The 12,181-nt window shown below is 41.9% G+C and overlaps 1 protein-coding gene across 13 annotated transcripts in view; it reads right to left on the minus strand.

Moving 5' to 3' along the window:
- Positions 1–12,181, minus strand: part of BPIFC (BPI fold containing family C) — a 53,155-nt gene that overhangs the window by 38,161 nt on the left and 2,813 nt on the right. For 2 of the 13 annotated variants that reach the window (XM_070254123.1, XM_070254121.1), the window contains exons 2-8: positions 12,047–12,169; positions 11,404–11,602; positions 5,322–5,936; positions 4,829–4,871; positions 4,617–4,682; positions 3,864–3,963; positions 2,671–2,765 (exon numbers count right to left, since the gene is read on the minus strand). The gene's annotated coding sequence lies outside the window, so the exon portion shown is untranslated. Of the gene's footprint in view, positions 1–2,670; positions 2,766–3,863; positions 3,964–4,616; positions 4,683–4,828; positions 5,937–11,195; positions 11,603–12,046; positions 12,170–12,181 lie in introns of all 13 variants that reach the window. The other 11 variants (XM_070254125.1, XM_023631616.2, XM_070254122.1 and 8 more) reach the window with 10 other exon arrangements.

Below are 12,181 nucleotides of genomic sequence, written 5' to 3' on the forward strand. Positions count from 1 at the left end.
GGGGGGGGGTGGCTTGAGGATGATCAGGGTGCAGACGACAATAAGGGAAACAGAGGGATGAGAGCGAGAGCTGAGGGGAAGGGACTCAGGTAGGAGAGGGTCTCTGGCCAAGGAATGAGTGATCTGAGGGTGGCAGGAAATGTGAGGAGAGGGACAAGCAGATGTGACGTCGTTCATGCTCAGAGGGATATGAACAACATCTTATACATGGTTAGAATGGAAGCAGGAGCAAGGTGCAGTTGCCATCGCTTCTAGGACTTTCTTGATCCTTTACTTGTCCTGGGAGTTGTCAAGGGGTCCAGGAGAGGGAGAGAGGCAGGGACGGATGGGACCACAGGAGTGAGGGGAACACTCCTGGGGCTCAGGTTAATGGCTACTTACCAATGGTATAGAAGTATTTCCACATTTTAATAAAAGTATTTTAACATTTAACTAAATTTAACAAATTAGATGTCTAGTCACACGAATATCACTGTAGGCAAAGAATTGTAAATGGATGTGTCACACCAAGAGAGCCATAAGACGGATTTTTTAAAAAGAGGAAAACATTTTCATAGCAGTGGAAAGCAATGTGAAAGAATGTTCCACCAAAAAGTCTAGACCCATTAGACTGTATGCAAATTAAGGTAAAAATTATATCTCTGCCTGGCACATAGTAGGACCTTAATAAGTACTTGCTAACTGACAAACTGACTGGCTTACCAGATTCTAAAATAATGAATGTGTATTTATTTACTATTTACAAAACTCACAAGAATCTTCGAGGTAGATGTTACTCTTATCATACCCCTGTTTCAGACATGTGGACAGAGGCTTAGCGTGTGAATGACCTGTCCAAGATCACATTGTAAGTCAGGGACCTGGGAATCAAACCTTGTCCTTCCGGCTCTTAATTCCAGTGCTCATGAATTTTTTCCCTTTAATGACTTGATAAGTTCTAGATTTTTCATTTTCATCTGGGAATTTCAGACAGCAGTTGCTTCATGTCATGTTCTATGTGGAGAAATTCATGAAGCATCTGGAATTTCTCAAGCATCAAGGTGCAAATCCCTTTGTATTTTCTTGGGCACAAATGGAGTTTCTTTTTTTTTTTTTTCCTGCTTTATCTCCCCAACCCCTCCACCCGCCCCCCCACCACCCCGTACACAGTTGTTTATCTTAGTTGCAGGTCCTTCTAGTTGTGGGATGTGGGACGCCGCCTCAACGTGGCCTGACGAGCGGCGCCACGTCCGCGCCCAGGATCCGAACCTTGGGCCACCGCAGCGGAGCGCGCGAACTTAACCACTCGGCCATGGAGCCGGCCCCTGGAGTTTCAAATTCCCTTCTAGCAGCAAAAACCCGTGTTCCCTTCTTGGTTAAAGGAAGTTTCTGAAGTGCTCTCTACTTTGATGGAAGTCCAGGAACTCAAAATTGCACATAGAAAAACATATTTTTCCTCTAGAAATTTTATGAGTGAATGAAATCACTGGGCTATAAAGGGATGGATTGTATGTCACTCTAAGTTGAATTGTTTGGTTAGGATGATACTTTATGGGCAGAGGAGGAAAGAAATCTTGTCAAGCAAGATGACTCCTAAAAGGTTAAGTAATTTGGCTGACAAGTAAGGGCAGGGTGAGTTGCCTGTTAAAAAAAGGGATCCAAGAAGATTTAAAAACCCTGCCAGCAAGTTACCTATTTTGTCACATCTGAGGAATGGCTTCTTTCCAAGATTCAAAGCCTCAGAAGTCATTACATTTCTATACCAATATATGGACAGAATAACACTTCGAAATTAAATGGCCCTTGCCTGAGTCATTCTGGCGACCAGAAACGGGAAAACTCTAGCACAATTTAATTCCTGAGATTCACAGATCTACTCATCATTACTACTCATGGAGGAGAACATTGACAGACTCCGGAAGAATTGATTAAAGGGGTGAGGAGTGAATGAAATGTAGCCTTCAAAACAGAGGCAAAGGTTGAAAAATTAAGTTCAACAGGCTAAGAGAAGCCTAGAGTATAAGAATATGCCAACATAATGGTTAAGACAAGTGTATGTGGAGTCAAAATCAACAGGCATATATGGGCAGAATTAGAAGAATATTTCAAGGGATTCAGCTCACACATCTGATTTTATAGCAAGATCTCTAATGACAAGGACCTTGAAAATTCACGCCAAGTCTTTCCTCCCAAAACTTCACGCTTAACAAAGACAACCTAAACAGTTCAGGCAAGTGGGAGGGTCATTTGCTCTGGCAGGATCTAGGTCACTGAAACGGTTTAGGATGGGGCTCCAAAGAATAGAGACCACAGCAGCTCCTTAGTCCTAACCACCCTGGTTGAGAGACAAGTGAGCATTTTCTGCCACTGTGCTGGGTTCCCTACAGAAGGGGAAGCAAAAACAGGTCCAGACTATCGAGTGACCCTCTTAATATTGCTGAATGATGCAAAACTCAACATATAGTCCAAACTAACTCTCTCGTTTTTCTTAGAGTTGTTCACAGTCTTCACTAAACCTCTTGCCTAAAAAGCCTGAGTGAGCATGACTTAAAAAACAACCAAACAAACAAAACCCAGATAATAACAACTCAGGATATGCGACAGCTGATGTTCAAGGTGTCCAGCGGGACGGTAATTCCCCTTGGGAGATCCAGCACCGGCAGAGACTTGACATTTGTTCATGATTCTTACCTCAAGCAGAGGAAGCGTCCACAGCTGGGGAGCACCTTCTATTCCCTCCGACTTTGAAGTCGATGTGTTCTCCACTTGAGCTGTGAACTCAGCTGCTGTAAGGACAAGATAATTAAGTCTGAATCATCTAGAGGTGGATTTTTTTTTATGCCTCTTTCAAAAGGTGGGACATAATTGCTTCACTTCAATTACCCAATGGCATGAATGAACACTACAGTCTGTACCTAGATGAGCAGACAATGCCACCTATGCAATAATTACCTCCTTGCAACATAGATACACACACACACACACTGACACACTTGTGAAATGGTTATGGCTACTTTACCAGAAAGATTCAGTCAAGAATTCCCACGTGTTGAAAAAGGTGTCAAATTGCATTGAATTGGGAGAGGAAGAATTTTCCTTTCTGAGATAATCAGCTGGCTTCTACTAGTCAGGGTGCCTGCAGTGGATGGCTCTACTACTGCCCAGAATACCTTTCGGACTTTTGGTGGATCCAATTCAGTCTGAAAGCACGAGGCTTGATAAGCAGGCTGACCTAGTTACCATCTTTCTCTTTCAGGGTAGGACCACAGATAGCATCTCTAAGCGTTTGCTCATTTTCAGAAGGTTATCAGTCGCTTCCTGATCCGGCATTCCTTTGATGTGAGTTGGGTGGGTTCGTCAACTATTACATAACTTGACATCTTTAGATTCTGACCCCCATCCCTGCTCCCATGCCCCATGTTTTAGTCATTGCATTTTAGATGGCCAGGGATCTGATTGCACGAGGTGTCTTATGTCTTATTTACAATTTTCTGGGTAAGATAGGGTGAACAACCGTCCTGGTTTTCCCAGGATGCAGGGTTTTCAGTACTAAACACCAGGCAGTCCTGGGAAAACTAGGAAGACTGGTCGCCCTAGTAAGAGAACCAGGCTTGTGCACTTGGCATCGTCCGCACTTCTGATAGCTTCTCAGTGTTCTCAGCCAGTGTAGCTTGAGATACATGTACCTGTTTAACTTGTTTCCTTAGGGGTAAAATGGGGCTAAAAATAGTCTCTACCCCGATAGGTTCTGGTGAAAGAAAAATGTTGATAATTATCTTAGTCTGTTTGTGCTGCTATAATAAAATATCACAGGTGAGTCTCAGCTAAGCTAAGCTTATAAGCTAAGCCGCATAGCTTATAAACAACAGAAATGTATCACTCACAGTCCTGGAGGCTGGGAAGTCCAAGATCAAGGTGCCAGCATGGTCACATTTGGGTTAGGACCCTCTTCCTGGTTTATAGCCAGTGCCTTCCGGCTGTGTCCTTACATGATGGAAAGAGCAAGGGATCTCTCTGGAGCTTCTTTTATAGGGCACTAATCCCATTCATGAGGGTTCCACCCTCATGACTTAAGTATCTCCCAAAGGTCCCACCTACTAATACCATCACCTTTAGGGGTTAGGATTTCAGCATATGAATTGTGAGGGGACACAAACAATCAGGCCATAGCAATAATGTACAAGAATATGCTCTTAAAACTGTAAAGTGGGGGCCGGCCCAGTGGTGTAGTGGTTAGGTTTGCATGCTCTGTTTCAGTGGCCTGGGGTTTGCAGGTTCAGATCCCAGACACGGACCTACACACTGTTCATCAAGCCATGCTGTGGCGGTGTCCCATATACAAAATAGAGGAAGAGGGGCACAGATGTTAGCTCAGGGACAACCTTCCTCAAACAAAAAGAGGAGCATGGCAACACATGTTAGCTCAGGCCAACCTTCCTCACTAAAAAACCCCAAAAAACAAAAAAACCCAAAAAAACAAAATAACCGTGTAAAGTGCTGGGAAATCATATTCATTAGGATTTGGCCATATCAATGGTGATATCAGCCTGCAGACACTCTCCTCATAGAATCATTTATTGTCAGTCATCATAGAGGAATCCATTCATTAAATCAACAAATATTTATTAGGTACCTACCATGTGCAAGTCCTCTTCAGCAAAAGAGACAGAATCCCTGTCCACATGGAGCTTATGTTCTAGCAGCTGGAGATATAAAATAAACAAGCAGACAACAAAAGAAACAAAAATGTAAGGACTATGACACGTGCTGTGAAGGAAAAAAGGGACTGAATTTGGTGGGGTGGACTTGTAATCGGTAGGGTGATTGTAACTGAGGGTGGTGTGCTTACTTTGTTAGGATGATCCAGGAAGGCTTCTCTGAGGAGGTGATATCTGAACAGAGATCAAAGCATTAGAGGCCAGGCAGGCAAAGCATTGGATGGAATGGGCCAGCAAAGGTGGGCCAGTGAGTCTGGAATGTTGTAAAAATGCAACATGACTGTATTTGCCAGCAAATGCTGGCAAAAATGATGGTATTAGACGTCCAAATGGTGATATCAGGTGGGTGGTGGAGTTTGGGGAGAGGTTGGCTAGGAAATACAAATTTCCAAATCGTTATCCTAGAGGCGGAATTAAAGCCACGGAAGTGGATGAGATCCTCTGAGGCTGTTTCCCATGGTGCATGGGCTACTGGAGGGATGCGGAACAATTTCAGATGCTACACAGGTAAACACTTGAAGTCACATTGTGATTATTTTTAGAGTATTAGGAATAAAATACAGGACTAGACACAGAAGAAGATGAATAACATCACACACGACACGGGAAAAATTTACAAAGTACCTCTAAGTATGTCTGTCTTTTCCTCAGGGTTTTCCCTAGACGGCAGCATCAGTTTCCTCCCTCTCTCTCTCTCAGTCTGTGTCAGGTCCTAGCTTTCCTCTTATCTCTTCTTCCCAGAGCAGCTTCTCAGCTCTTCCTCCTCCCCTGCTCCCCACCTTCATTCCTGGCCCCAATTCTTTTCTCTTGTCAGAAAGATTCAGATCTTGCACAGTCTTTTATTTGCATCTCACATCCATTAGCCAGCTGCTTAGGACCTGCTAGATTTAGAAGGAAGCTGAAACTGTAAAACAACAGTATCTTTCCTGATGCAAACAACTAATTTTTCTTTTTGTCACAAGAGACCTGAAAGTCTAATCATATCTTGTTGAAAACCCCAGAGCCATTGCTGCGTATTCCAGGACTGTTGGCCCAGGGTCTGGGCAGAGTTCTCAGGGGGGCTGGCATGGATGAATGATGAGGACAGAGAATGTGAAACGTGGGGACCTGTCCTGCAGTCCTGGAGGGCTCTTGCCTCCTGGAGCAGTCCTTGAGCAGGTCTCACTGGCCCTGCTCTGCCCACCACAACTCTGGGACCTTGGGAAATTTACTCCCTCCTCGAGGTTTCAGAGCCATCATCTGTAAAAGCAGAGACCACATTTACTTTGATGAGTCATTATGAAAATTAAAATAAATGAGTTAGCACATATTAAGTTTTCCATACCGTCGAAAATTAGATGCGCTATTGTATTTCCTTTGTTTTTATTTCAAATTAATAATTTACAAGCTATTTCAAATAACGTTTATTTTTAAGAAGTATACAAAATTTAGCTTTCATGGCATTTATTTTTTTACAGTTACCTTCTACTTGGAAATTAATACAAAATTTTCTCTTAATATAGCTTCCCCTTTTAAATAAATTTATAAACATTTTAAGAAGTAGGTTGATTTACGGGAAAAAAAGTAAATAATAGTACAGCTCATGTGGGACGTGGAAAAACTTTGGAAAAAGGGGCTCAAATAATTGGAGTTTAGGAAACAAAGATCTAAGAAGAGAGTGTGGCTAGTCTGTTTTATCTCATTTGGAAGGGGCCTTAGAAATCAGCTCATTGGGCTTCCTTTCTGTTCAGGGAAACATTTTAGGGCAAATTTGCCAAATTCGTCATTAACAACAACAATGACAAAAGCCAGCAGCACCATATCCAGTTTCACTATTTATTTTAGTTTTCCAGATTTAACTCAAGATTTGCTGGGAACACCTGCTAATCCAGCCTACCCACGATGGCAATCTAGAATGCAAGATTAATTGTTTCACTTACTAATGACTGACAGTGTATTAGTCTCTGCAGATCAAGGGGCACCTTTAATTAAAACTCCAAAAAGAAAAATTGTAATTAACTAGGTAGAATAATTGTTCATTAAAGAAAGATGTCCAGATACAGTGGGAAGGAACTGAGACCCCAGTTCTTAGTTTCTAGAGTGTCTGGGCTATTCCCATACAGAAAGAAGCTATCTGAATCCAGACTTCTTTTGGAACTTGGAAGACAAATTATGTTATTCTTTGTGGGAAACAAAAGCAGGAGGGGACAGGGATCATGGGTATATGGGGGGATGAGCCAGATAAGGCAGTTTTACGGCAAAACACACTTTGAGCTCTGATTCCTTATCTCCCTCCAGCATTTTGTGTTTGTGAAATCTGGTGAAAAGGAAACCCTGAGACAGATATAAGAGGTAGAGAGAAATAAGAGCTAACAAATATTGAAATGTTTGTTATGCTTTGGGTGCTATCCATATATTAACTCATTAAATCCACACCAAGACGGTATGAGGTACTAATACCATCTCCATTTTATAGATGAGGGAACTAGGAGGGGAAGTGATTGCCTAAGCTTAGGGGTCAGAGCCAGTAAGTCATGGAGCCAGGATTCAGGACCCAGGTGTTCTGCTTCCAGGAGTCCATCCTCTTGACCACTATGCTAAGCTGTCTTTTTAGGAAGGTCACTAAAGGGCAACCCACAGCCCAGGGGATGCAGAAGGTGAGGAGAGAGAAGGATGCTGTTGCTAGGCAACCCATCTGGTTTTCCAAGCTGCTAATTGAATCTGTGTAAGTAACACAGATATATGTGTATGTTTGAAATCCCTAGTTTATTCCCCACCAGAGGAAGCTGCCTGGAGTTTGTGTGGCTCTTGAGAGAGATGAGTGACCCTACAGTTACTCGGCAAGGGCTGGGAGAGGTCTGGCAGAATCATCTTATCACCTGGCAGCAGCTCCCCCGCCCCTCCCACTCCGTCCCAGGCCACACTCTCCTGAGTTCTGTGTGATGACGTTTCTGTGTAGTGACTGACTCAGACCATGGCTGCATCCACCAGTCAAATGCGGGAATGGTTTATGGCAATGACTGCCTCTTGGTTTTCAAAAATATACAAACCCACTTACCTCCACATATTATGAGTTATCTAAAAGGGAATTAAAGTTAAAAATGAATTTAAATTCACGCTAAATTTTAAATGTACATACATATAACTTTTTATAAGACATGAGACATATTGTGGAACCAAGCAAACAAGATCATGTGACACAACTCTGGAACGTCTGGGAATCACTGGTGTGAGCCCAATTCAAACAGACAAGGATTTCTCCACATTGGTGCTCCTGACATTTTGGGCTACGTAGTTCTTTGATGTGGGGGCTGTCCTGTGCATTGTAGGATGTTTAACAGCATTCCTGGCCTCTACCTACTAGATATTAGTAGCACCACTCTTTTCTGCCCCACTTGTGACAAAAACGTCTCCAATCTATGCCAAATGTCCCTTAGCAGGCCTCAGTCGAGAACCACATAAATAAAGTAGGTATAGTAAAGCATCCTATCCAGCCCTTACAGTAGAAAATGGCGTTCTTCTTCAGGAGCAGATTCGAATATTCCTAGGAATATTTTTCTTAATTACCCAATAAATATGTGAATACATTCTCTTGGTAAAAGATTCAAACAATACCGGTTTACACATCAAACTGAGAAAATCCTTACCATCCCCCCCTCCCCACTACATCCCTGTCTCCCGTAGGCCTCTTTCTAGTTTGCTTTCCAAGAATAATATTTTTATTTATTTCTCTCAGTGGGTTCCAGAAACTTTCATTTGGTCCGCAGATAGGGTTTTAAGCATTTCAACAACTGCTGAAGATTCTTTTTCTAACTTGCATGGTTTTAATTTCAACTCATAGCATTTTTTAAGGCTCATTTCCATTTCTCACCAAGCACAGACACTCAAAGTCTTTTAAAAGGTGTTAAAAAAAAATACCCAAAACAACTAGAGCAAGACCACATGGTATAGACCAGAAGTTCTCAAAGAGTGGTTTCACAGCAGCGTCACCTGGAGATCATCAGAAGTGTAAATTCTCAAGTCCCCCTCCAGACCGGCTAAATTAGAAACTCTGGAGTCGGAACTCAGCAATTTGTGTTTTAAAAAGCCCTCCAGGTGATTCTGAGACACGTTAACATATGAGAACTATTGGTATGTAGTTTCAAGTTCAAGATTCAGGAAAATGAATTGGAATTGTAAGAAAACACCCCAACAAAGGTCAACCCAACTTCCTCTGTCAGAGACTTTCTCTGGTAGAGACAGAACGAGGGTCTTACTTTTCCAAACAGATATATTAAGAACTCAGAGACAAGCATGAATATATTCATATCATCTTAAATCTTGCTTAACCAGCCTTCACATTGGAAGTGGGGGTTGAGGGGTGTTGAAGATGGGTAAGACCTGCCTTTCCCCTTGAGAAACTCATAACCTAGGACTGGAGAAAGCCTGGTGTACAAATAATCGCACTGTGAGATGATGGATAACACTGAAAAGTTGTTCCAAGTGCTCTTGGAGCAAAAGGAAGGAGCAACACACTCTGCCTGGAAGAAGGGAAGGAAAGGTATTTCAGGTGGAAGGATCAGCATGTGCAAAAGCACAGAGGCACACAAACCAGCTGGGGGGAAAGGATGTAATGGGGAGGGGGAGAGGATTTTGGAATAGTGCAGTGTGAGTAGTCTGTAGGCGTCACTGGGCAGACTGAAGAAAGTGGTTTCCCACTAGATTATGAAGGGTTTTTGTCATGCACAGAAATTTTATTTTTACCCAGAAAACTAAAGGAAACTCAGCAATAAGAAAATAGCACAATTAAAAAGTGAGCAAAAGATCTGAACAGACATATGGTAAATAAGCATAAGAAAAGATGTGCAGCACTGTCATTAGGAATTCAAATTCAAACAATGAGATACAACGACACACCTATTAGAATGGCTAAAATTAAAAAAAAAAAACAACCTGACAATACAAACTGAGGGTGAGGATGCAGAGCAAGAGGAACTCTCATCCATTATTGATGGGAACATGGAATGGTACAGCCTCTTTGGGAAACGGTTTGGCAGTTTCTTATAAAACTAAACCTAGTCTTACCATATGACCCAGGAATAGAGTTCCTAGGTGTTTATAGAACTGATTTGAAAACTTAGGTCCACATAAAAATCTGCACAAACATTATAGCAGCTTTATTCATAATTGCCCCAAACTAGAAGCAACCAAGATGACCTTCAAGAGGTGAATAAACTGTGGTCCAGCCCTACAGTGGAATGCAATTCAGCATTAAAAAGAAATGAGCTATGAGGCCACAAAAAGACCGGGATTAATCTTAAATGGATATTGCTAAGTGAAACAAGCTAGTCATGAAGCCAGAAAATGCTACACACTGTATGATTCCAATTATATGACATTCTGGAAAAGGCAAAACTAAAGAGCTGGTAGAGAGATCAGTGATCGCCAGGGGTTGGGGACTGGTTGTGGAGGAGGGTGACGCATGGGATTTTTCAGGTTGGTGAAACTATTCTGTACGATGCTATAATGTTGAAATAAGACATTAAGCATTTGTCAAAAAACACAGAACTTTACAGCTCAAAGAGCAAACCTTGATGTATGTAAATTTAAAAAAATCACTTAGGAGATTGGGGGATCCAGGATGGAATGCAGAATGTGACAAAATAATCTCAATGTATTACAAATATATGAAACAACCTTGCTGAAGGGGATGGGGGAATAAGGTGCTGACCTGTAGAACTTTGGAAATGACTGGAATTTGTAAGACTAAAGGCAACAGGAACTTGTTTAAGCGCTGTACTCTAGTTGATAATGTTGTTTCCCGCAGGGTTATGTGTTAAGAATTCTGAAACCACTATACATGTATACCGGAATTAAACAACTAGGTAAATAAATGGATGGTGGATGGTGGCAGCCAGGTTTGTCACAGTTGGATTGGAAGGTTACAGATAAGTGAGGGAAGAGGCCAGAATGATCCATGTGGTAATGGATTAGAGCTGGAAACATCAGAATGGAGTCATGCTTAGCTTAACACAGATACAGATGGTTACATATAGAAATAGTATATGCACACAGACATCTCCTCACTCTGTCAGCTGAGAAGGCCTGGAAGCAACACCACCTCAGTAGCAGTGAGCATACCTAGCCCCCAGATCTTGATTTCTAAAACCATTCTCCACTAAAAAGAAACAAGGCTCCTTGGAAAAATGGCTGATTCCAGGGTTGGGACATGGTATAGACAAAGTGATCCTGGAGCATCTTGTAGGGCCATAAAGTAAGAAAGTGCTCAAAGACAGAACAAAAGGGAACAAAGGGACAAAAATCCACAATGATGTGAAATGGATACAGGAGACGACTGAAAGATCTCCCAACGGCCACAGCTGGAAGAACGGGAGCAAATTAAACAAAATGAAGTAGTATTGGATTATAAGCCAAAGTATAAAATAGATATATCCATACTGATACAAATGATTGAATAAATAGAAAATAGACAAATCTCCTGAACAGAAAATATTAAAAGAATTTATGTAAATACTCCACCTTTAAGAGGTGCAGTGTAACTTCCACTCCTTAAGTCTGGGCTACACATAGTGATTTTCTTCCAAAGTGTACGTAGTGTGAAAAGGAGAAAAAAGAGAAGAATTTCACGGTGGAGAAGCCGAGTGATCAGGTTCATGCCAACAGCGAGAAGTCATATTGATAGTAGGTACTGCTGATAGGATGTGATGTGATGGGAACAGGGCTTTACCTCAGTGGGCCTTCTCCCGTGAGCACATCACTTCCGTCTAATCACGAGAAAATCCCAATGGAGGGACATTCTACAAAATACCTGACCAGTAATCCTCAAACTGTCTAGGTCGTAAAGAAGCAAGGAAAGTCTAAGGAACTGTCACAACCAAGTGGAGCCTAAGGAGACGTGAGTGTAACGTGGTGTCCTGGATGGGATCCTGGAAAAGAAAAAGAACATTAGGAAAAAACTGAGGCAATCTGAATAAAGTACGGGCTTTACTTAATAAAAATGTATCAATATTGGTTCATTAAGTGTGAGAAATGTACCTTACTAATCTGTTACTAATAGGGAAAACAGGAATGAGGTATATGGATCTCTCTTCATAATAATTCCATAAATCTAAAACTGTTCTAAAACGAAAAGCTTATTAAGAAAAGCCCCAAGAGAGCCAATGAATGGAGTCGCACAGTAGAGTGACACCATCCCTTTGTTGTATGCTATGAAATGGCCCATTAAGAGAAAAGCAATTTAAATTGCCAAACTTTTGAAAAGTTGCAGTGCCTGTTTCTTGCTGACATTAAGGTGACATCCTGAAAAAAAGAAAAAAAATTCTCAAGGAGGGAGATAGTTGAGAGAAGGGATACGTAATATTCTCACAGACCTTTGAAGTTTTGGAGGATCCTCACTTTAATTCTTGGCGGTCCTTGAGAATGCTCTGGTTCTCTTCCAGGACCCTCCTGCACTCCTGTGGTTGGACTACTTCTGCCATCCCAGTGGTTACACTCTATTGGGCAAA

Source organism: Equus caballus, chromosome 28, assembly GCF_041296265.1.
Source record: "Equus caballus isolate H_3958 breed thoroughbred chromosome 28, TB-T2T, whole genome shotgun sequence".
Classification (NCBI taxonomy): Eukaryota; Metazoa; Chordata; class Mammalia; order Perissodactyla; family Equidae; genus Equus; species Equus caballus.